General features: G+C 41.5%; 1 pseudogene; it reads right to left on the reverse strand.

Annotated features, from left to right (window-relative positions):
* Positions 1–1,990: 1,990 nt before the first annotated feature.
* On the reverse strand, positions 1,991–24,487 carry LOC104854966 (annotated as a pseudogene).
* Positions 24,488–26,786: the final 2,299 nt, after the last annotated feature.

Genomic DNA, 26,786 nt, shown 5'->3' on the forward strand with positions numbered 1-26,786 from the left:
TTTTTTTTTTCCAATTTGTTGTCTGTGTTGATGCTTGCAAATTGCTTATGGTGGGCTGCTTTGTTAATAGTATCAAGGCCTCCTTAAGAAATGACTGTTTTTCAGAAATGTCTTCTAGGTGTAGCTGGATTGTGGCGTTTGAGTCTGTCCTGAGATCCTGCCTCTTCAATGTAGGAGGGTAGGAAGTTGCTGCTTACTTTCCCGAGTACCCAGTGCTTCGGTGCTGGACCAGGGTATTCTTTAGGACTCCCAGACAATCTCAGGAAGAGCAACTGATCACAACTATGTCACCTTGGCAATCAGTAATAACAATAACATTTATCTCTTTTGAGTGGAATTATGATTGGCATTAGTAATACTAACAGCAAGCATTAACTGCTATACGCTAGTTACCATACTAAGTACTTTAAGCATATCATCTCATTTAACCTTTACACTAAATGAAGTAGTTTCTCTTCTTATCCTGTTGTATAAATGAAAAAACAAGTTCAGAGAGATTGATTGACTTGCCCAAGATCTCACAGCTCCTAAACGGTCCATCAAGGTTTCACAAGGTGATGCAGTGCTTCCGACTATGCTTGCTGTTCTCTAAGGAGAATGTGGTAATTATCATTGAGTTCTTTGATTGGCTTCAAAATGCTAAAGAACTCCCTCATGTTCCTGAGTGATGTGGTCCCCAGCTGACAACTGCAGTAGAATTTTGGATGTTTAGACTGATAACCAGGTACACAACTTACCTATTCGACCAGGTGCCTGTTTGCCTATTAGATGCTGCCTTATCCAAGGTTGCTTATGATTGGGTTGCCATCTTTTTATTTTATTTATTTATTTATTTTTTGGTACTGGGGATTAAACTTGGGTCACTGCCCTTGCGAGGAGGCAGTGGAACCACTGAGCTAAATCACTGGTCCTTGGGTGTGCCATCTTTTTAGATTCCTCCTAACTAATATTTTCCGCTTCTCAGGGTATCAGTGTTGTAATCACGCCACCTCTAAGTGTCTAGGTATGGTTCCACATCCTTGCTGTGCTCCTCAAACTGAGCAGCCATGGAAAAGTGACCTCAGCTTTCATAGAGTTAAAGGGCAAAGGTAGCCAAGCACCCCGCGCAGTGCCCACCACTGAGAAAGTGTTCAGAGTGTTCGTCTCCCAGAGGAAAAACGATCCCTTCTTGGGCCTGCTGTTTCACCCACCACTTAACTCTTGGATGCATCTTAGGGTTTCCTTGGTGCACATTTATAGAACCCATCAGTTCAAGTGAACAAACATTCATTGAGTCCAAATGGGATGCTGCAAGTGTGATGCCGAAGTAGGTCCGGGGATCCTAAGTGTCCTTGGCTGCTGGTTTATTCTTGTCTGCATAGTTTCACAGGGAGGACAGGAAACTGTGCAGGACCTGGGCCTTAGGTGGATGCTGCTGCTTGCCTTGCAGGGACTAGACCATGGATTCTCTAACTTCACTCCAGTGATGCACATGACATGCTGATGTCTCCCATCCCAGAGCATGAATTGGGGAAAGGACCTTCCTAGGGCATAGAAAAATAATTCTACTCTCCAACTTGGAGGTGTTCTCTTTAGCAGCAGGAAGGACGCATCAGGATGAAGGAGTTTCTGTGGTTTCTGATTGTCCTTTCTACTTTCTCTCATGTTTATGACTTCAGAAGTCCCCAGAGAGGTGTGGCAGACTCTGGACTCCTCCATGGAGCAGAGACAGGCCAGCAGCACTTGTTCTTCGGGGAGCCTGGTGGCTCCTGATGACATCAAAGGTGTTTGCTGAAGAACAAGCCACTTGCTCTCCATCCTGACATCTGTTAAGTCCAGGTGCTGGAGCTATTTTCAGTAGATGACTTCAGGAACTACTTTCCACCATCCCCAGGCAGATCGTGTAAGCCCATAATCACACTGAACTTCTAAACGTGCACGTGTGTGCAGTGTGTGCTTCATAAGGCATGTCCTACAAAAGCTCGCTCAGTGATTTAGAGTCTTGAAGCACTCACCGCCGGATTCTTTGCCCATCCTTCTCCACTAGTTCCTCCTTAACCACCAGGGAATAGTCATTGAGGAAAGAACTGCTCAGGCAGGGCTGCATATGCTCTTCTGGTTGTACTTGGTTCCCTGGGTGCCCCAGGGTTGGCAGACTCTTGTGGGACCTGAGAGAGCACAGCGAAAGGGTGACCAGGGGTTGTGCAGTTCTGGTCACGTCACAGTTGTCATCCTATAGAATGAACTGCCAGAAAGGTCAGGAGCCAGGCAAAGCAGGGGAAAATAACTGGGAAACAAGGAAAATTGAACAGAAAGAAAATTTAAGCAATTATAGCAATGCATTTTTCAGTTGCATACAGGAGATAACTGCATTCCAGCAGGTCCAGAAACCATAGGATCCTCAAGAAGTGAAAGATATCATTCATGGCAGCAGCCACTGCCACAGAGCCTGCAGAGGTCTGAGCTCACCCCAGGTGCCCTGGGCAGGCATTCATTAGCACATCTCTATGAGGTGTGAGGTCCTGGCCTTTTTGCTCAGGCTGAAATAGAACCCGGGAGTTTAAGATGGTGGTGGGAGATCACCAGATGTGCACAAAGTCATCCAGCCCTAAGTGCAGGTCTGACTCCCAAGCCCTGGGTGTGTTTATTTCTCACATTTTGATTAGCTGGCCTGAGAGCCATGTCAGAGTGAGAGGATGGAGGGGTGGTGGTCGTGGTGTAGGATCCTCTTGTTTTCCAGAGTTGTCCAGATACTGGAGGTGTCCTGTGACCCAGAGGGATGTGCAATACTGACATTTGAATTTCCCACTGTGCCAGCAGACCTGCAGGGCAGTGCATATTTCCAGTCACTAGGGGGAGGCAACAGACTGCATGTAAGCTGGGTTAGTCTTGGAAGGGAAGTGTGTTTTCTTGTAAATCATGTTCAGGGATTTCTAATATGCACACAAAGGTTTGCAGTGTGGACTGGCTATGTCTCCATCAAGCTTTGATCCTGTGCTTTTGTTGAAATGTTTCCATGAAGGCACCTTATTCTGTCAAAGTAATGAATATTGTCCAACAAATGATCACAGCATAAAAGGGCCAAACATCCCCTTTCTTTACTCACTGGCTTCTTTTTTTTGATACTGAGGATCGAATCCAACTGACTTCTTACTTCTGTCCAATCTGTGTGTGATTATCCTGTTTTTCTGAGGTGCACTTCCCCCTTCACTCTTTCCACTCTGTGTCCTTGGTCATTGGAGCCCAAGGCCATCAAGGCACATTTCTGACCCTTCCCTGTCCCACAGATGGGGATTCCCTGGGGTACCCTAGGGATCACTTCACCAGCCCAGTCTCCTGAGGGTGGCCTGTCTGGCCATCATGTGCAGACCATTCTGTGGCTATTTCCAGGACATTTTCATCCCCAATTTTCTTCCACTGGTGATTTGTTCTCTTTCCATTCTTCTAAAATTCCTTCCTGTCCTTTTGCCAAGTGGAAATAATGGGCCAGGAGACCCTACTGTGTGAATACCAACAACTTCATCTTCAGTCTTAAAAGCTATGCAGCTACCAAGATGACAATGCCAGGCACCTATTGAAGGCCTTTAGATAAACCCTCTGTAGAGTAACTGACTGCTGATCCCAAGTAGGACCCTCTTCAGCTGGAAGTAGCCAGAGCTGTCTTCGCCCTTTGCTCCCTCACAGCACTTAGGGGTACTTCTTCAGAGGGGGAAATATTGCAGATAGGTAAGTTAATTAGATATCTTGTAGCAGTTAGACAGGGCCACCCTCAAGGAGCCAACACAGCGAGGAGCCAACATGGAGGACAATCAAGACACATTCACTGGAGGTCAGAATTGTAAAAGGAGAGAAACTGCTATACCCTGTGCTTCCCCTGGGGATAATTAGCACTGGCTGATATTCTAAATAGGTTTCAGTCAAATAGGTGGGGGCCAAGGTCTTAACCCTGAAAATCCCTGACCCCCACTACCCTTACTGAAAATGCTTGTACCCTTGCTATGTGACTTGCTCCCCCTTTTGACCGCCATTTAATCAATATTACCTGGGTGACTGCACTTGTAATCTTATTGGTTGGTCATGGTTTTGTCCTACCTCATGCCCACCTTGTAATTTTCCACTGGGTCTTACAGTTTTGTCCCACTTTGTACCCGCCTCACCACATGGCTTTGCTATATAAAACATCTTGGAAAAGTGGCGTGAGCAGGCAACCCACTTTCTGGTCCCCCTCCCCTGTCTCTCTTAGACAGAAGCTTTCTTTCCCTCAATAAATTTTTCTGACTCCTAAAAGCAAGCAAACAAACAAACCAACAAACAAAAAAAACTTCATGACTAGTTTGCCCTAAGACCTAGCAGAGCCCACTGAGCCTTCACGTCAGAGCTAATCATAATTTCCATGCTTACCTCTCAGTAAATGACCACTTATCTTGTAGCCCAGATTAATTTGACCCTTGCCTCACATATTCTAGCAGTTAGGCAAGTAGCCCTCCCTACTTCAAGTGTTTCTGAAGGTCAGGCTCTAGGTTATCATATAAGTGAGTCCTCTATCAGAAGGTCCGATTTCTGAGTTGAAACAAATTGTCATTGTCACCACAACTATCTTTCTCTTGTCTGGCCGTTCATAGTTTTTCTTTCTTCTTTTATATTTCCCTTAGTCTCTTAATTTCATTTAAAATGCCATCATATGGTGTTTAAAACTGAAGAGGTGTCAGAAGGGCACAAGATTTGCTTAATGGGTTCTCCTGGCCAAAGCTGGGACAACCAGAGAATCAAAATTACTAGCAACATCCATGGGTAATAAATCATTGCTTTAAAAAAGAATATATCAGAGTACAGTTCCATTAAATAAAAGAAGAAAGGGAGAAAGAGAAGTCCTTTGTTTATAGAAGAATGTCAATGAATAAATACAGAGGAATGATGGAATTAGAAAGCACCATTTTCAATCATCACAGTAAAAACTTAGAGGAAACTTTTTTTTCCCTAAGAATTAAATCTAGGGCCTTCACACACTAGGCAAACATTCTAACATTGAGCTACACCCCCCAGCCCTTTAAATAATTTAATTTAGTTTCATGACAGTATATACCCTAAGACTTCAATTTTTGACCCTCCTGCCTAACTCTTCTGAGTAGCTGGGATTATAGGTGTGTGCCACTTAGTTTATCCAGGCGAGGATCTTTAACAGATGCTAGCACCATTGGATGAAAAGTTGTTAGGAAGAGAATATTCCTGATGAGCCCCGCCCAGGCAAAGGCCCTAGGATCAATCCCCAACACCACAACACACAACAGAAACAAACTGGCCTAGAGTCTTCAGAAAGTCAATATCATAAAAGACAAAATATCTAGAACATCTTTTAATCTCAGCAAAACATTCACCTAAGTTCAGTGTGTGATCTTTGTTTGGACGTTGGGGGGACATCTGACTTGAATGGATGTTCTTAGACAGTTGTGGAATTTTGAGTGTGCTGTAATATTACGTCAGGGTTAAAAAGCATAATTTGGTTAATAAAGGAAAATAAAACAAGATATTTTTCTTATTTGTGCCTTTGTATTTCTGAAAAAGGATCCCTGAGTTGTTGTAAAAGTTTCCATGTTGAGGGCTGGTAAATATTCCTGTCATCCTGGGAGTGGTTCGGACTCTTTCTAATGCTCTGTATCAACTTTATTTCCTTTAATTTTCTGTAGAGATAACTCACGAAGAAATAAGGGAAAATAATCAAGTTATAGCAGTTTGGAAGCTTCCCTCAGTAGTTGGAGTTTAACTCTGGGGTGGTTATGGACCATCACAGCCTTCAGTTGCAGGAGCCGTTTCTGTTTTTGTTAGACAGGAGCTTGTCATTTTACTTCATTGGATTCTGAGTGCTTAATTATTTGAGAAGCACAGGATTTCCTTTCTTTTCTCTATCTCTCTGCCCAGGGTAGAAGCCTAAATCCAGGGAGGTTCCAGGAATGGTTTATGAGGGCTGCACAGCCCCTCAGGCCATGCCCGGGCGGTGAAGCCTGTGGATCCTCGCCTTGCCCAGAGGAGAATTGTTGCTATCTTCAAATTACTATTATAATTATTACTGAGTTCCAACAGCTCATATGCTGGAAGGAGCATAAGGTAGATTTCATGAATAATACAGTTGGAAAAAATAAACAATTTTGTAAGAAATGTCTTTCTCGCCAAATACTATGAACCTTTCCTTGGCTTTGGAGAAATTTCTTTGGTTTTGTTTTTGGGGTTGGCAGAGAAGATAAACTGAGTTTGACCTCAGGAGTATTTTAGGGAAATGATCACACTATCAGCACAGAACTCCGGGTGGGAAGGACATTGGAGGAAACCCCAGATGGATCGGGGAACCCTGAGCAGTGGGCCCAAGGCCTCCCTGCCCACACAATCACCCAAGGGGGCCTCAGGCTCCTCTGGGCTCCCCATCTCTGGGTAGCCTGGCTGTACAGAGATGAAGTCACCGAAAACTGGGATGCCAGAGGCTCTGGGCGGCCTTGCAGAGTCCTAGCCCCTGTCTAAGGCAATGCGAATGCTGAAGACTCCTGTGCCCCATGAAGGGCAAGGTAAGACTGAGCGTGGACATGGGGATGGGGAGACCTGTGTATGAACGTTTATTTACACTTGACAAGGTGAGCTCGTTGCCAGCAGCATCAATTAAACCAACCTAAATGGAATTGATGTATATAAAACATCAATGCATATACAATTAATGATGGTCTGAGTTAGAGGCTCTAAGAGTTGAATGGCTCTCCCTAATCTATGGGTATAACCGGGATCTAAACAGGCATCATTCTGGCGTTATGCTGAAGTGCCTGAATGTTCCAGGCTTATTTGGCATCTGGATTACAAGGTTTTCAGGACTCTGTGACCTGGCGCTGAGTTTCAGCTGGGTTCTCCTGGTTTCCCTGGGATTCCTGGCGTAGAAGGAGGACTGTGGCTGCTCGTGGTGGGTCTTCCCTCACCTTTCTAGGGCTCTCGGCCCTCCCACAGCTGCACCCAGAATGGTGAACGGACGAAGGGGAGTGATGCCAGTGACCACCCAGGACACAGGGGCTCGAGCCTGCCGTGAGGACGCCTCCCCATTCCGAAGAGCAGCAAACTCTCCCATCCCACGTGGCAGGGCACCTGCCACACCTCTCCTATCAGCCTCCAGCTCTCCCGGACCACGTTTGCAGGAGCTGCTCTGCACAGCACAGAGCTGCTAAGCTGAAAGGCCGTGCTGCTCCTGGTGGTGGGGGTGGCTCCCCTCCTCACCCTCCCCTGCAAGTTGCACAAGCTCTGTGCAGGACAAAAGTCACCACCCTCAGCTGCACGGCCCTTTTGGAGGTAGGTAGGACCTTTGCAGGCACAAGAAAGTCCAGCTTTAAGAGCCTCAGGAAACTGCAATTCAGTCTGTGTCCTGTGGCTTGGAGTTTGAAATCTCAGGGGTCACCTGTGCGTTACCCAGCAGACCGACTGTGCTGTGAAGCAGCATGCACCTCTTGGGGAGAGTGAGGGCTGGTGGGCTCCTTCACCTCCAGAAGACCGTTGTCTAAATGGCTGGCTCGAGAAGGTGAAGGGACAGGAAGCCCACCTCTGGGATTTTCCCAGGTTCAAGGGGTTCTTTATTTTGAAGGACTTGCTCCCTCTTCTCTGGAGGACGAAGCAAGTGCAGTCACTGGGACAATGCAATGAAATAACGGAACGAACAAAGTAATTTCTGTTTGTGAACAATAAAAGCTAATTTTCATGCTCTTTTGGTGCCAGCCACCACTGAGGCACCTCACAGGCGTGTTCTTACTTGCCCTCAGGAGCGCTCTCCATTTCTGTCCCAGAAGACAGAGATTTCAGGTGGTAAGTGAGGACTCTAGCTACCACATGAGATGGATGCCATCACCCAACCTCGAACTCTCAGCCTAATACTAAACTGCCTCAATACACATAGCTCCTTTTAGCCTCATGGTCAAACTGAAATCCAGAGGAGACCCCAGTGGCCCAGCACTGCTTTCATTTAGTCAATAGCACACCCATAGAGGGAGGCAGGAAAGCCTGTTTCAGGGAGCAGATACCACGGGGGGCATCAGGAGGAATTTAAGAGGCAGAGAGGCACCTGTTTCCTTCCTAATCTTCAGACTTTGCCAATCCTAGTGATGGGTTCAGAATTGAAGATTAAAAACTAGGAGCTGTGTCAAAACTGTGAGCGAGAGGAAACGGTTTCCTGTAGCACATATGATGCCATTGCACTTACTATGTCTCAGGCACCCTCATTCTCCTTGCCTCACCTGCCTCTAGAACTCTGGGCTTGGTCATCTCAACTGCTGCAGTGACAATTGCCTCTAGCAAGATGCTGACATGGGGCTGTGTTGCAGACCCAGAGTCTACCTCCTGCCAGCTCTTCTGGGCCTGTGTCCCCAGTGCAAGGGGCGGTTTCATACACCTCAGAGATTGGCCAGGGAGGCTGGAGATAGGTAATGAATTCCCTCTTCACTCTTATCCTTGATGAAACTTCTGGGGGCATTTTTCCCCTCTATGCCCTGGCCAGAGATGACCTGAACTCAGGTAAACCCACTGAGAAAAAGCTGCACCTTGTTGAGACTTGTTGGGAAGCCGAGGGCAACATGACGAAGCACCAAACTGCATCTATTTCTCATCCTTTCCCAATGTGCTTTTCTTTTCCTTTCTTTTACTGCCCTGGAATTGTACTTCCTAAACCAGTAGCCCTAAGTCATTGCCTCAGAATACGTTCCAGACTGGGAGTCATGGGCTTTAGAGTTCAAAGTAAAGTTTCTTCCGAATTGTTCCTCTAGTTTACTGTCCTGTACCTGTCCAAGGGCAGACTGTCCCAGAAACAGAGCCCAGGGACTCTGACGTGGGACGTGTGTGCTCCGGTCACAAGTCTCTGATCGCCAGTCTCTCTATGGCAGGTTTGACTGGGATGGAAATCCAGAACTAGAGGACCTTAACATTGGCATTCATCTTTACTTCCTTGCTACTAACCCAGTCCTGCCTCAGTGACATCATCTTCTCTCTCCTACCTGTCACAAGTAAGTGTACCATCAGCCTTCTCATGCGACTGCACTGAGATGATCCAAATTCCTCACCCTGAGCCTCATGTCTGTCCTTCCTAATAAGCTAAATGGTGACCCCATCTCCAGCACTGCAAATCTGTGTTGTGAACTGGTGGCATTAGAAAGTTACGGCCGTGACTTTCCATTCCAATCACTCTGAATTTCCTTGCTCTGATGTGCCTGCCAAATTCCTGTGAGACTCTTTACAGATGAACTCCAGACAGCTGAGCATCTTGTCCACAAACAGAAAAGTAACTGGGCTTTGTCCCCCTCTGGATTCAGAGAATGCTAAGCGTGAGGCATGTTGGCTTCCTGTGTAATGCCTGTGTTTAGCTTGTCCCTTGGTCATCTGCTGGCCCTTAGATCTAGGGAAGCCTCCCTATGAAAAGCAGCGAAAAGCCATAGTGGGGAGGTGGTGTCTTGAGGCTTTGACCTCGGGAGCGGTAGTCACCCAGGCCCACTCTAGAAAAGGGGTCCTCTGCAGAAAGCAGGTGATGCGAGGCAGCCAACTCAGTGAACAGAGAGCAGGAAGATGTCTCAGGGTGCCCAGAGCTGAAGCATTGGTTTCTTTTCATTTATTTAAGTTTTGGTACTGGGGATTGGACTCAGGACCTTGTGTTTGTGAGGCAGGTGTGGCGCCCTGGCTCTTGAAGAATTGGTTTCTAGAAGGAAGGCCTGCTATGGCCAGAAGCAGGAAGCAGACTGAGGGTTCCGAGTCTGCACTGCTCAAGCTTGAGTCTCTCCCTCCACCCACTATCAACTCTGGCTCACATTCCCCTCCCTGGCTTGCGTGACTCCCTACCCTTGTCTGGTCTCCAGGAGACAGGATACACTTGGTGGCCTCTTGGATAGAAGATCCCCACACACAGAACTCTTAGGATCAGTAGGATTCCTAGATCCAGGAGTCTGGATTCCTTCAAGCAGAGCTTACTGCTTCTCCTACTTGAGTACCAATTTCTTTCTTAACAGATAAATGCCAGTGAAGCACAGACTCATTTCCTTCCAGATATCCAAGTAGCTTTGTACATTGCAGGAACAACCAGCATGCTAGAGACCCATGCATTTATAGTCCAAAGCTTTTTGCTGTCTGGTGCCAGGGTGTCTGCCTGTTGTTTTCTTGGGAGCCACATCCAGGATGGACTTCAGATTACTCTGTCTTTGGTCTAGCTGCTCTCCCTCGGTGTACTTGGCAGGACTCTTAGTTGTGGGTCCTCACAGGACTTCTGAATGTCACCATCGCCCATACTGAGCTTCTGCCTCTCACCTTTCCTTCAGTTTGCATGGGCATTTTAATAGCTGGACCAAGGTATTCCTACAGCGGAGTAAATGTTCATGAAGGCAACACCGCATTTCCACAGTGTCGTACTTATGTCACGTGAAAGACAAAAAAAACAAGGGTTTGAAATGGTTTATGGGCTTAGTCTGAAATAATCGTACCCTATTAGATTTCAAATATTCCTGAGAAATCGGGAAGGGAGCCCTGTAAGCACCATTAGTCCATGGTGGAGTGATTGATAATTGTGTATGCATTTAGAACACAAGAGAATCACATTAAATATTTTTATTTTCATCTAGAGAGAGCTTTGCTTTTTCTGATGGAGTTTTAGCTGTGACATCTTGAGATTAGTGTAAGCCACACAGATAAGGAATTTTAAAATTTCATTTAAGTGTGTATTAAAATAATGGCACTGAATTTTCTCTCTCTTGGTCCCTCAACACTTCAACAGTACTTGGAAAGCTGACTGAGCCCACCTGCTCCCTCTGAGATGAGTTCCCTCTTTCGCTTCTACCCTAGTCATTTCCTTACACTCGACTCTGCAACTGTCTTCCTAGGTGTATGAAGAGGCAGTGGTGGGACAAGACTGCCTGTGTATAAACTAGCATCTGTCTGCTATATTGAAGGCCTAGAGAAGTGAAAATAATGAGCTCCGTCTATGAATGAGAAGCTGTTGACTACCGTCTTCCGTTAGATGATAAGTTGGATTGTTCATTCAGTAAATACACTCTTCATGTTGGAATCAGCCCTATCTTTAGCTTTCCCATTACATGCTCAAGAATGTTTCTGTGGTTACTTGTCTGATGCTAGGGAGATGCTGTGTAGTCATGGACAAGAATAAAAAGAGTATTTAAATGAGCCTACAGCTCCTAGCTCCTAGCACTGTCCCTTAAACTATGAAGCACTTGTATCCTTCCTCATTGTCTTTTTCCAGTAAGTAGGATTTTGAAATAATGAGTATAGGATAGAATCTTAATGAGGAGAGTAAGAATATGGAATTCAAAGTGAAACAGCTTCGCTCAAATCTTGATTCTGCCACTTACTGTATGGGAAACTTTAGGCAAGGTATTTCACCTCATGATGCTTTGGGTCTGTCACCTACTAAATGGAACCATAGCATTGTAGTTTGTGTCTAGATGTCCCTCCAAAGCCCCATCTCATACGCTCACAGCTGGGGCTTTTTGGAGTTGGCTGGTCTAGGGAATGTGATGCTGGGATTAAGGGGGTGTAGTACTAAATTAATATACTGATTGGACTTAGCATAGTTCTGGGTATGGCAGAGTGGACTTCCTGAAGACAGAAGCCCACCTGGGTGTGGGTGGCATCACTCAAATGGCTTTTAGCCTGGATAGGTAAAAGGGAAAGGGAGGCTTGCTTCCTGCTTGCTGCTTTCTGCCTGCCTTGCTATGGGCTGTTTCTCCCCTGTGATGCTCCTCTGCCGTGCCACCCTGCCTTGGAGCCAGCAGACTATAGACTGATGCCTTTACAAAGTGTGAGCAAAAGTATACCTTTCCTCTTTTAACTTTGGGTGTTAAGTATTTTGTCTCAGCAATAAGAAAAGTAACGAAGACACATAGAGTTATTTACCTCATGGTTAGTGTCAGAATTAATTGATGTAATCTTTGAAAAGTATATAGAACGGGATGTGCCACAGGACAAATTCGCAGTAAATGTTAGCTCTTATCATTTAATCATTAGTAATAATTTTTAATCTTTTAAAATTTCCAACTCTATCCTCTATGTTATTGCTCCACCCTTCCTGTTCACTCATGGGAGAGAAGAATGAATACACTGTTTTCCAGGATAGCACCTTTGCCAGTCAGCTTTTAGATAAGAATCAGGTAAGTTAAAAGATGTTTTGTAATTATTTATATGCAGTGATTACTCTACACAGTATATCACTTTATTTTCTGTGAATCCTAATTTCCCCATAAGGTCAACATTGAACTTAGCCATTGAATTTGATTTGGTTTTTGTCCAATTCAGTTTGGAACCAGAATTGTGGAAAGAATTAAGTTTTTGAACCAAGGTACCACTGTATATGTATTACAGTTTAATGTTTATTTTCAAGAATTATGTGTGTAGTATGGTACAAGTGACCAAAAGCACGTATCCCCATGAGCCATGGGCTCTGTGGGAGTCTTTTAACATGATAGAGAGCCAAATCCTGTCATTTGTAGAGCTCCTAGTGTATGCTAGAACCGATATATTTATCATCTCATTTATTCTTCAGAGCAACGTGGTGAGTAAATGCCACTCATTTTTCCATGAAGAATCTAAGCCCCAAAGTGTTTTAGTGCTGCCTTCAGGTTCCCAGAGCTGGTAAGAAGCAGGAAGGTATTGCAAACCAGACCTATCTTAAGCACCGCCTCTGGGGCAGTCATAATTCTGTCTGCTTCTGGACCAGAATCTCCAGGGTGTCTCTCTCCTCTCTGAGACAGCACCTGGCACCGGAATCAGCTCGCACCCTGGATCAATAAAGATGGGCAGAGTGTCCATGGGTCTGACACAGGCCTATGCCACAGAAAAAACTGGTGGTTTTCAGTCATTTACATTTTTGAGTTCTTTGTTATTACAGAAAAACCTGGAAGATCTTGAACCCCAAATCTTTATGACCTATAGACAAACTGAGCACTTTTATAATGAAATATTCTTTTGAAAAAGGAAGGAAAGTCCAGAATCCAGAAAAGCAAAGTGCTGAATTCCATATTCTCTTTGTTGACAATCTAGTGAAACAAGCAAACTAAGAAAAGCGCACATAAACAACAAATGATGTTTAAAGAGTAGTCATTTAACCAAACCAATAATTACAAGACAATGTCTTAGCTTTCATATCTCCTCAAGGGTCATTGCATTTTGCTTCTCTTGGTACCATATGTCTGTGACCTGAGGAGGAATTTTGGCTACGATGCAGTTTGCGCCTGTGCAAGCGTATTGAATTTATTTCTGGCTGAGCTCATTCCTATCTGTCACCCAATTTTCATCAATAAATATTTAAGTATCAGGGCAACAGCTCCAGAGCAGAGCCCTGGGTGTTAGGCCTTTGCGAATCCCAGCTGATCATTATTAATTCAATGGCTATAGTTGTAAATTGGCTAAGAACACACAATGAAAACACTCCTGTCAGGGTGGGCTCATGACGTTGAAAGATGTTTTGGATCTGCTCTTGCCTCATTCCAAGTAAATATGAGGTGCAGTTTGCTTCAAACTAAATTTTCTTTTCATTTTTTGCCTAAATATTAAATAATAAGGGGGGAAGAGGTGTCACTGGACTGCATTGTTCTGGATGCTGTGGAGGTTTGCAGGCTCACTCTTTGAGCTAATGTGAATTGGCAGGCAAAACACTTTCCATGGGGATGAATTCTATGGTCAGGGTTACCTGGGTTTTTATCTGAGTTAGTCAGAAGTCGGAATAGATGAAAAAGAAATGACCCATTACCTCATGATCAGTGAGCAAGGTACACTCCTGAAATGTTTCTGGATCAGTACACAAGTTACCTTTGAGGCAGAGGAATTATTCTTGTGTAGTTCAGAGCAGAAGAAAGCCCTCTTCCAGCCTGACTCCTCAGACACCCTGGGAGTGAAAGCAGAGAAACCCTCAGGGACGAAAAAGAGGATGCTCTCTGAGTGGCAGCCTTGTTACAGCAGTGCCCAGTGGGTTCGGTAAACACTAGTGCACAGACACAAACTCTTGGAGTTTAAGGGCATGGTAACAGGGATGACAAAACTTTTAGAGACCAAGGTCCAAACTGTAAGCCAAACACCACTTATTTATTGCAAAATGCCATCACTGCAATTAAACCTGAACACTGAGGTTTTAGTTTAGAAAAAAACCAACTCCTACGTTAATATCTTCTGTCTTAAAAGAAAAGCAAATAACACGTGTGCCACGGGCTAGCTGCCAGACACACGAAGCTCTGCGGGAAGGGTGAGCTCCTAGCCCAAGGTCAGGAGCACAAATCGGCAAAGGTTTCTGAAAGGCAAGTTCCATAGTACCTGTCAGAATTCAAACAGCCTCCCTCTCTGACCTAGCGATTCAATTCTAAGAATTTCTCCTACAAATGCAGTTATACTTTTATATGTAAACTATATGCTCTGTGTACTGTGTGTAAGGATACTTCTTGCTTGTGTCAGCAAAGACATAAACATAATGTCAAAATGTCCGTAAAAAGGAGATGGTAAACCGGGCGTGGTGGTGCACACCTGTAATACCAGTACTCGGGAGGCTGAGGTAGGAGGATCGCTGTGAGTTCGAGACCAACCTGGGCTCCATAGTGGGTTCCAGGGCAGTCTTGACTATATAGTGAGATCCTGTCTCAAAACAACAACAACAACAACGACAACAACAAAACAAAACAGAAAACATGGGGGGGTGAAGTAAATTGTGATATATTGATACCACTGAATATGATTAACCAGAGAACAAATGTAGGTATGTGTGTGCCACTTGTGACCTTAGGAAGTTATTCAGTCGCTCACTGCTTCTCCCATTTGTACAATAAGCATGATAATAATAACATTTAATCAGTATTTGTTGAGTGACAGACTAAATGAATAGAGGTGTGTATGTACAGCTTCTTTGGAAAGTCCAAACTTTGAAAAGTGACAGAAATGCATTTGATAGAGCCGAGAATCCCAAGTCTCACATGGGAGCCTGGAACTGAAGGAAAAGTGGCTTTTAGTGGACTTGACACTGTCAGTCTTATCTGTGTAATTAGGTTATTACCTACTTAGTCACCCCTTTTAATTCCCACAACCTTCTGAAACAGTTATGGTCCCATCCGTTTACAGGTGAGAATAATAAAGGTCAGGGAAACATACACAAGATCATACAGCTGTGAGCAGGGACCAGGTTTCTAACCTAGGTCTTCAAGCATCAGAGCCCCGGCTTCCCCGCACCTACTGCTGTGCTGAGACCACATCTTCATCATCCTGCCTGTTCAACGTGTTGAATAGCACAGGGCTTGCCTCTGTTTAATTAAATATTTGCTGAAAATATTGAGAACATGGATACAGATCACTCATTGTTTTATGTTCTTTAATATGTGGGAATAATTATTCCTATATTCCTACAATGTTTAAGTGTTTTGTATTTATTCTGCTACTGTCAGCATAGACTAAGTTGTGCTCCAGTAAAAATAATGTCAAAAATCTCAGTGAGTTATTACTTTACGAAATGGACTTTGTGGACTTACTGCAAGCCTGTGCTGTGCTTTCCTTTCGGGACCCAAGCAAGCTCGTTTGGGGACATTCTGGACCTCATGGGAGAGAAGAGGGCTGCTGTAACCGGGTGATAGCTCTTGAGGTTCTACACAGAACCTTACTCCTCTTCTCTCTCCCACTCCCTCTCACTGGCCACAGTGAGACAGGTGGGTGGACACAGCAGGGAGGGAGGAGAACAGTTTTCATGGGCAGGAGCTCTGCACACAGCACAGTAAGGAGCTGGAGAGAAAGGAGGCCAATGTCACAACAGTGACGGGACGCCATTCACCATCTTACAGCACAATAACCTGTGGGCTCTTTGCGGGGCACACTGTTTTCTGCTGTTGTTTATCTTTTCCCCTTTAATTGATTGGTACACTTAAAGCCAACAATACAGTTACAGTTACCATTGGGATCTTGTACCTTCACACGATCTGTCTTGGTTCTTTTTTCTCCACAACCTGTCCTCCCTTCACCCTCTTTACCCTTCCCTATTTATAGACTTTGTTTCCATTTTTTCCTTTTTACACATTTTTTTCTTCTCCCTTATTTCCTTTCCCACTTCCCCTTTATCCATTTTCTTCCTAATCCACACTCACAATTATATCATTTGAACCTTATTTACACTTTTAGTTTTTCACTCCACAGAAACTATTTGGTATTTCCACATGTGTGTCTTATTTCACTTGAGTATGGCCTCAATATGCATCCATTTTCCTATGAATGACTCTAGTTTCTTGTTCTTGATGGCTGAGTAGTACTGCATTTTATAGAAAAACCACATCTTCTTTATTCTATCTCCAGTTGATGGGTATTTAGGTTGTATCCAAGTTTTAGCTATTACAAACTGTGCCACTATAAACATGGGTGCACATATTGATATATGTGATCTATGGTACGATTCTTTTAATTCTTTTGGAAAGATACCCAGCAGAAGGATGGCTGGGTCAAATGGAACCTCTAGTCCCAGCTCTTTGGAGTATCCCCATATTGATTTCCATAGAGGTTGCACCAGTCTGCACTCCCACCAACAATGGAAAAGGGTTTCTTTCTCCCCACAGCCCCTCCAGAATTTGTTATTGGTTGATTTCTTGATAGCAGCCATTCTTTGTGGAGTGAGGTGGAATCTCAGTGTTGTTTTCATCTGCATCTCTTGAATGACCAGTGATGTGGAACATTTTTTTCATGTATTTATTTTGCTTTTACTTCTTTGTCTGAGAAATGTCTGTTCATTTCAGATGTCCATTTTTGAAATGGTTATTTGTATTTGGGGGGGTTTGATTTTTTTTGAGTTCTTTATATATTCTAGAAAGTAATCCTCTATCTAAGGAGTAGCTGGTAGAAACTTTTTCCCACATTGTAGGTTGCCTCTTAGCTCTGTTGGTGATTTCTCTTGCACTGCAAAAACTTTTTAATACAGTGATATCCCAGTTGTTGATTCTTTGTTCAAGTTCTCATGCTGCTGAGGATTTGTTCATAAAGTCTTCTCCTATACCAATGTCTTTGAGAGTTCTACCTAATTTGCGTTCCAGTAAGTTTAGTGTTTCTGTTTTGATATTTAGATCTTTAATCCACTTGGATTTTAGTTTAGTGCATGGTAAAAGATAGGAATCTAGTTTTACTCTTTGGCAAAATGAAAGTCAGTTTTTCCAACACCATTTATTAAAGAGGCTATCTTTCCTCCAGTGAGGATGATTGGCTCCTTTGTCAAAGATGAGGTAGCTGAGTGTGTCTGGTATTGTTTCTGCATCTTCTAATCTATTCATTTGATCCTCGGGTCTGTTTCTTTGCCAGTACCATGCTGTTTTTCTCACAGTGGCTTTGTAGTATAGTTTCAAGTTGGGAAATGTGATAAGCCCAGCCATGTCTCTGGTGCCTAGAATGGTTTTTGCTATTCTAGGTCTCTTCTTGTTCCAAATGAATGTTTGGGTTGTTTTCTCAAGGTCTGTGAAGTATGCTGCTGGGATTTCAATTGGTGAGATCACCCCAGTGTCTTTCCCTTACTTTGTTCTGACAGGAATTGTTTCCCTAATTTCTCTTTCAGTGAGTCTGCTATTTGTGTACAAAAAAGCTATTGATTTTTGAGTGTTGACTTTTTATCCAGCTACTCTACTTATCTGTCAAATAAGTCTAGAAGTCTTTTGGCAGAGCTTTTTTGGTCTTCTCTGTAGAGTACCATATCATCAGCAACTAATGACAGTTTAACTTCTTCTTTTCCTGTCTTTATTCCTTTTATTTCTTTCTCTTGTCTAGTTGCTGTTGCTAATGTTTCCAGAACTATATTGAATAGGAGTGGTGATAGTGAACACACTTGTCTTGTTTCTGATTTTAGCATGAAGGTTTTCAGTTTTTGACCATTTAGAATCATATTGGCTGTTGGTTTTTCATAGATAACCTTTATCAAGTTGAGATAAAGACCATCTATTCCAATATTCTGTATGGTTTTTCTCATGAATGAGTGTTGAATTTTGTCAAATCCTTTTTCTTTTCTTTCTTTTTTTAAGACAGGGTCTCACTATGTGGTTGAGACTAATCTGGAACTCACTATATAGTCCAGGCTGATCTCAAACTCACAGCAATCCTCCTGCCTCAGCCTCCCGAGTGCTGGGATTACAGGCATGCACCACCACGCCTGGCTGTCAAATCCTTTTTCTGTACCTATTGAGTTGATCATACAGTTTTTGTCCTTGACTCTGTTAATATAGTGTATTACATTTATTGATTTACATATATTGAACCATCCTTGCATCCCTGGGATAAATCTGACTTGGTCAGGGTGTATGATATTCTTGAGGATCTTGTGTATTCTGTTTGCCAGTATCTTATTGAGGATTTTTGCATCTGTGTTTGTTAGGTAGATAGGCCTGTAGTTCTCTTTTTGGTTGGGTCTTTCCCTGGTTTTGGAATCAAAGTAATACTTGCTAGCAGGAATGAATTTGGAAGTATTGCTTCCCTTTCAATTTCATTGAAGAGTTTAAAGAGCAGGGGCAATATCTCTTCTCTAAATTCTTGTAGAATTCAGCAGTGAAGCCATCAGGACCTGGGCTTTTCTTTGTTGGTAATTTAATTACATTTTCAATTTCACTGAATATAATTGGGGCATTTAGACTTTTTATATCTTCTTTGATCAACTTTGGAAGTCCATATGGATCTAGGAATCTGTCCATTTCATCTGTATTTTCCATTTTATTAGAGTACAGGTTTTCAAAGTAGATATGGATGATCCTCTGGATTTCTGGTGATCTGTTGTGACTTCCCCTTTTGCATTCCTAATTGAATAAATTTGAGCCTTTCTTTCCTTTTTTTGATAAGGTTGGCTAAGGGTGTATTGATTTTATTTATTTTTCAAAAAACCAACTCTTCATTTCATTGATGTTTTTGTATCATTCTCTTAGTCTCCATTGCATTGAACTTTGCTCTGATTTTTATAATTTACTCCCTTGTACAAGCTTTGGGTTTTTCTTGTTCTTCTTATTTCTAGAAGTAAGGTTAAGAATTAAGTTGTTTATTTGAGCTTGCTCTGTTTTCCTAGTATGGGCATTTACTGCTATGAATTTCCCTTGTAGAACTGCTTTCATTATGTCCCACAGATTCCTGTATGTTGTATTGACATTGTCATTTAATTGTAGAAACTGTCTAATTTCTTCTTTGTTTTCATCTGTGACCCAATGGTTGTTCAGCAGGGTGTTATTTAATTTCCATGTGTTTGTGAAGTTTTTGCTATTTCTTATGCTATTGATCTCCAATTTAATTGCACCGTGGTCTGATAATATACAGGGGATGACTTCAATTCCTTTGCCTTTACTTAAGCATGTTCTATGAGCTATCATGTGATCTATTTTGGAGAATGACCCATATGTGGCTGAAAAGAATTTATATTCTGATTTTGTGGGGTGGAACACTCTGTAAACATCTACTAAGTCCATTTATTCGAAGACTGGGTTCAGTTTTGTTATTTCATTGTTGATTTTTTTGTCTAGATAATCTGTCTATTTGTGTCAGTGGAGTATTGAGGTCCCCCACTATAATTGTACTAGTGCTTATTTTGTTTTTCATATCCATTAATATTTGTTTTGTGTAGTTGAGGGCATTAGTGTTCAGTGCATACATATTTATGATTATCATTGATTCCTCTTGTCTTGTTCCCTTTATAAGGATGTAATGATTGTCATTTATTCCTCTTGTATTATTCCCTTTACTAGGATGTAGTGGCCTTCTTTATCTCTCTTAATTAGTTCTGGTTTTAAATCTATTCTGTCTGCAAATAAGATAGCTACCCCTGCTTTTTCCCAGGCTCCTGTTTCATGGAAAACTGTTTTCCATCCTTTTTCTCTCAGGCTATGAATTTCTTTGTGGATTAAATGGGTTTCTTATATACAGCATATCGTTGGATTTTGCTTCTTAATCCATTCTGCCAGCATGTTTCTTTTAATTGATGAATTGAGGCCATTAACATTGATGGCTATAACTGTTATGTATTGACTTTTCATTGTCATGTTATTTTCTGGTTGTTTGTTTTTTGATTTTTGCTTTTTCCCTCTCTCTCTTTAATTTATTGACTTTCCTGGTATATTTGCTCTGTTGGCCTTTATGGAGTTGTGGTCTTAATTTTCTTTTTTCAGGTCATTGTTTAAAAGTGCTTGGGGTGCTGGTTCAGGAAACTTCTCAGGTGTTCTTTGTCATGGAAGTATCTTATTTCCCCATTAATTTTGAAAGAGAGTTTTGCAGGATATCTCAGTCTAGGTTGGAGGTTATTTGCTCTTAGGGTTTGAAATAACTCACTCCAGGCTTTACTTGACCTGAGGGTTTGTGTGGAAAAGTCTGCTGTGATTCTGATGGGCTTTCCTTTGCATGTGATTTGTTTCTTTTCTCTAAGTGCTTGTAATATTTTGTTCTTCTGTTAGATTTCTGGGATCTTGATTATTATATGTCTAGGTGTAGAATTATTTGATCATGGCTAGTTGGAGTCTTATACGCCTCACTTGGCTGTATCAAATTCTTTCCCTCTGTTTGGGAAGTTTTCTGTCATTAATTCTGTGAAAAGATTTTTTTAAGTCTTTCATACTTTATCCTTCTACTTCATAGATTCCTATCAGCCTTATATTATTCTTCATTACATCATCTAAGAGTTGTTCAATTGATTTCTCATGATCCCTTGCTGTTTTTGAGACATCTCGGTTTTCATGGTCACTGAGCATAATTCTTTTATACCTGAAATTCTATGTTCACATTTGTTCACTCTACCGGGAATGCTTTCTATAGAGCTTTTAATCTCCTGGATATCTGTTTGATAGATTCCATTTCTTTCCTGTGTTGAGCATTTTATAAAAATGTTAACATTTAATAGGCTTTTAAATGTTTTAATTTTAATTTTATTTTTTTGTGAGGCTGGAGGTCAAACCCAAGCCCTCATATAAGCTAAGGAAATGCTCTACAATGGAGCTACATTCCCCACCTGTGTTTTTAAAAATAAGATTGACAGATACATATTTAATTTTTCCATTTTTCAGTTTTAATATGGGAAATAGCAATATATCTAAATGTATACTACATTTATAGGAAAGCTCTTTCAGGTCCTTAATACTCTTTTAAGAGTATAAAGGATTTCTGAGAAGACAGCATTTGAGAACTTCTGCCTCAGCGTGATTGTGGCAGACTTTGAGATTGGTGGTTGACAAGATGCTTAACTGCAGTTGAAGACTCCTGAGTGCTACTGAAGAAAGGACTACGTATGAAGGGGAGAGATGGTGGGCTGGTTAAAGAGAATTCATCACATGAATTATTCCCAGCCTTGCAAAAATTCACAGCTTGATGTTGCATCAGTCATGATAAAGAAACAATGGAGGTACCTAGGCCTGAAGAGAAAAGTGCTACCTTCTGGCAAGAGACACTAGTCATTCTAGTCATTTAGCACTGTCTAGAAACTTCATTAGGATGTTTCACTAGCTTCCACACAGAAGAACTGAAAACAAGCCTCATGTTCACACCAATAGACAAGAATAACGCAGAGCACTTTTTACAGCACCTTCATTTCAGTCTCTACAGCACTTATCTTGCCAGGGCTAATTAAGCCTCCTTCCTACAGTGACCATGCTCAGCTAGGTGCTGTCTTCCTCCTGCTTTTGCCTTTGCACTCTGCCAGCACCCACATTTCCAAAGAGGCACCACCTGACAAGGACTTGCATGTATGAGGCAGAAGCCTTTTCCCTGTTACAGGCTGTCATCAGCACCTATCAAATGCACAGGGCTGTTCTGACGGAGGATTTCATTGCTTGTTTTGGAATTTAATGGCAGGATGTACTTAATTTCTTTTAAGAAGTTGACAGTGCTCTTTATCAAGCTGTGAGAGTATTTGGCCTTCTGTGTTTTGTTGTTTTTCACTTCTAGAAAGCTCCATACTCCCATGATATTTAATTTTGGTGATTCTAAAATTCTTATTTATTGCAAGTTACTTCCATTTGGGACATAAGCACAAATGTAATTTTGTTTTTCTGTTTCACATTCTTTATTATACATTATGGTTGCACAATTTGAGGCTGGATAAATACAATTAGATTTCAAAATCTCTGAATATTTTCTAAATTACTACATGCAGTGGCCATGAAAATATTTGGCACTTAGAAAATTCTGAACAGGCACTTATGTGAAGGAAAACATTACAATTCATAGATACTCACATTTGAAGTGGATGCTCTAGCACATGATATATGAAACATTTGGCCAGTAAAGAATTTGGTTACTGACAATTTTATCAAAGTGCTGTAGTACTAAAACATGTTTAAAGAAATGTAGTTTGGGTCATTAGCTTACTCATAAAGTAAGATTAACTGATAAAACTTGCACTGCAGTGTATTGTAAGATACTGGTACAAAAACCAATGAACCGTAAGTGAACATACTTTCCACATAGCAGGCTTTGTTTGGGTTTTCATTCTCCACATTTAGTGTATTTGAGATCACATCCCATGCATATGAGTGGATGACTGCAATATCTTTTTCTGACACTGAACAAATGACTTGAATTTAGTGTTTAAAAAAGCTGAGATAGATGATAAGCGTGTGTTTGGTGAATCATTAAGCGTTGTCATGTAAATAAAGGCTAACTAGAAATGTAAATACATAGGGTGAGTTGAAATGCAGTTTGCACTAGCCACAATTCCAGTTTAACAAACATAAAATTGTCCAGATTTGGATAAAATTTCCTCCTAATCCCCCATCTCCCAATTTTTCATTGAAGAAGGAATAAATCTGTAGAATCATGACAGTGATATTTGCATACATGTGACAAAATTGTTCTTTAAATTAAAAACAAATAAATATACACACATTTCTAACTATGGGAAAATTGCATGGTTGTAACAAGTTCTAAAATGCCAACATGTGTCAACTCCATGGTGGTACTGCTGGGAAACAATACCAAAATGATTACTTAACTTGGGGAGAGAAGAGGGCCACAATGCCATGCCATGTAATCCCCAGGGGAGAAAATATTTGTAACACAGAAGTCTTTGAAGAGACTTCTATGCAGAAAGCTATGAAACAGTAGACCCAGAAGCACTTCAGTGAAACCTCCATGTACATTTCTTAAATACATATGTAAAAAGAAATGTAGCTCTCAAAAATATTAATATGCCACATTCTAAATCTTTGCAAGACATAAGGTCAACTTAGTTTTCTAATTTGATCCAAACACAAAATATTTAATTTTTTACAAGTAGAGAAAAGGATATTCATTAGTATGAAAGAAGAAAAGGATTTACAGTCAACATTATGAGAAAAAAAAATTATAAATACCAACCTATTCCAATGAAAATCTTTAATGTTTATGCTGGTGCAATATCTGAGTGCTTATCATTGCAGTGTGCAATAAAAAATTAAAAAGGCAGCTAAGGAAATCTTCAATGTTTCAAAGAAAGCACTTTTTAAAAATGTTTACACATGAAGAACTTTTAGTTATACTGTAAGATAAATGCAGCACTAGCAGCACTATTAGATAAAAGAAGACTAATATAGACGGACCCCCCCACACACTCCGTGCTGCCACCATCTTTATCCTGCTGAATGCAATGGTTATGGATTTTCTCCTCCTATTCAGTTCACATTTCAGACTGCTCAGCAGATGCCTTGAGTCTGGAGATTCAAATCGCTGGTGAAAGTTCATTCTCTGTTTCCTCAGTTTTTCAGGGCTTTTCTCCATAAGATGGTTTACTGCTGCTTGAAGTACTTTCTGTTTTCCTCATTGACAAGAACTAGATTCAAAAAGACCTTCCTGAAATTTTTTTGTTCACCTCTCTCATTGTTGGTGCTGGGTCAGATCCTGCTAAAAATAATCTCACTGGAATGGATTCACCTTTTACTGGTGTACCATCCATTATTTCATATTTGGGGATAGTTTCTGTTTCCATTGTAGTACTGGGTCCAATTCCTGTGATGTCTTTTTTGGTCAGTTGTAACTCCGTGTGTTGGATTTTTATTCTCACTAATAAGAAGTAAATTTTTCCAACTATCATGTCCTTTAAATGATACTTTGATTTATTATATTCAAATTCTATATGTAGACAATCTTCACTGCCCACTTCCATTTTAATCAAGTTGTTAACATCAGGATAGGTGGCAAGCTGGTGAACAAGATCATACTCTTTCACTGTGTCAGTCTTCTCACCATTGCCACCTTAAGAAAATACCTCAAGTGGACATTGGCACTGATGTGTGATTCATATGGCTTTTTGATTTGTATAGGTTCAAAATCATAACTTCTGTACTGAGTCAGTTCTCCAGGTAAGGCCAGTTCTTCCACTAGGTTTACAAATCATGAGTATTACTCTTGTCAATGAAAAGTTCAATTTGACCTACAAATTCAGTTCTAATTCCTTGGTGCTCTACCTCTTTCCGGGTTGCTTAAAGGCTAGATTTACCTTTCCTGAAACAGACTCTCCATCATAGAACAGGTAGTATTTTTCTACATTGCCATCTTCAGTCTTTATCTCTGCCATCTTCCTCATTTATTTCCATTTTTTCATTTTCTTATATTTTCTTTTTTTTCCTTATTTCCTCTCCCCTGCCCCTCCCACTTCCCCTACAACTTTAGCCCCTTTCTTCCTATTTCACATTGTCAGTTTTACCATTAGGATCTTATTTATGATTATAGCTTTTCACACCAGAGAAATTATTCGGTATTTATACCTTTGTGACTTACATATTTCACTTAGGAGTATATCCTCAATGTGTATCCATTTTTCTACGAATGACTCTAATTTCTCATTCTTTATGGCTGAGTAGTATTCCATTTGATAGAAAAACCACAGCTTCTTTATTCTGTCTCTAGTTGATGGGCAAATGGGCCATTTCCAAGTTTTAGCTATTACAAACTGTGCCGCTATAAGCATAGGTTCACATATATCACTGTGATATGATTCTAATTCTTTTGGAAAGATACCCAGCAGAGGGATGGCTGAGTCAAATGAAACCTCTAATCTCAGCTCTTTGAGGTATCTCCATATTGATTTCCATAGTGGTTGCATCAGTCTGCACTCCCACCAACAATAGAGAAGGTTCCTTTCTCCCTACAACCCCACCAACATTTGTTATTGACTGATTTCTTGATAGCAGCCATTCTTTGTGGAGTGAGGTGGAATCTCAGTGCTGTTTTCATCTGCATCTCTTCAAAGACCAGTGATGTGGAACATTTTTTCAAATATTTACTTGATACTTTTATTTCGTTGTCTGAGAAATGTCTATTCATTGCAGATGCCCATTTTTGAATTGGGTCTTTATATTTGGGGGGCCTGACTGTTTTGAGTTCTTTATATATTCGAGATAATAGTCCTTCGTCTGAGGAGCAGCTGGTAAATTTTTTTTCCCACATTGTAGGTGGTGTTTTAGTTCTGTTGGTGGTTTTTTTTGTAGCGTTTTTTTTTTTTTTGGAAGAATGAGCATACAATGTTCTAAATTCCTTTTTCATCATATGTTTGAGTGATGGCACAGATTTTCTCCTTCAGCTTATTAACATGGGGACTCATGAACAGTTTTCGTAGTACTGAATTGGTTTTATATTATTGTAATAAAGCTTACTAGTGTTTTGATATATTGCTGGGTTCTCTTTGCTAAGATTTTGCCAGGATTTGAAGTCAGTGGTATTCAGAATTTCTAGGAAAAATTAGACAGCTTTAATTCTTTACACTGTGGAATGTAAATTTAATTCATCTAGGCCATTTTTTTAGGTCAGGTTGTTTTTAAAAGGGCAACTATTTGCAAATTTTACAATTTCTGTCAAAGTTATTGATCATTCTTTTCCTATATCTCTTGTTTGATCAAAGTTATTGATCTTTTTTTCCTATAGCTCTCGTTTGATCAATCGATTGGTTCATTTATTTATGGCATGGGTGATTGAACCCAGGCCCTTTGCACTGTTACAGACCTAGACTTCTTCATTTTTATTTTGAGACAGTCTTGCTAAACTGCTGAGGCTTAGCTCAAATTTGCAGCCCTCCTGCCTCAGCCTCCCAGCATGTGTCCTCATGCCCAGCTACTTGTTTGCATTTTGAGAAATATTTTCTTAGAAGATTTTTTGTTTCATCCAGGCTTTCAAAATCATTAACATTGAGCTACATATTATGCTATTTTATTGTTATTTCATATAACACTATTTTTAGTGTCTGCATAATATTCCACCATGTAGTATAGTATGTATACTATAATTGAGTTTCCCATCTTAATCATGATCTCTAGAAGCTGTGAGGGAGAACAAATTTTTCTTCTCGAGTTCTAGTTCTATTGCCAACTCTGCCCTGTGTGATCCTGTCAGGTAGAGTCTTGCCTTTGGATTCAAATATTGGATCTGGCACTTCATAGACTGGGACCTTAAGGAAAGAAATTAATCTCTCAGTGCCTTATCTTTCTCTTCTGGACAGTGGGGGTGACGATATCAATTCCTCCCTCAGCCAGAATTCAGCACAAGAAACAGAAGGCCACCCAGCTGAGTTAGCAGAAAGAGGTTTAGCGTAGGGATTTGTGTCCCTGCCCAGTTGTGGGGAGGGCTGGAGCAGTAGTCCCTGGTGTGGACCTGGTGGGGTGACTCCCTCTCAGAGCAGACCCCCAGCGACCCTCCAAAGCCTCCACGGAGCACTGCTGTGCTCACAAGCCCGTGCCTGAGATGCGTTACCACCGCCTCTGCTGCAGCACAATGTGGCTCCCTCACCTGGCCTGCCAGGTGAAACTTCCAGAAGAGCAGGAAGTGGCCCCTGCTTCATTTCCACCTTCCCCTACTCGCAAATGCTCATGGCTGGAGAAACC

The sequence above is a fragment of the Fukomys damarensis genome, unplaced genomic scaffold, assembly GCF_012274545.1.
Source record: "Fukomys damarensis isolate Sample0158 unplaced genomic scaffold, DMR_v1.0_HiC HiC_scaffold_21, whole genome shotgun sequence".
Taxonomy (NCBI): domain Eukaryota; kingdom Metazoa; phylum Chordata; class Mammalia; order Rodentia; family Bathyergidae; genus Fukomys; species Fukomys damarensis.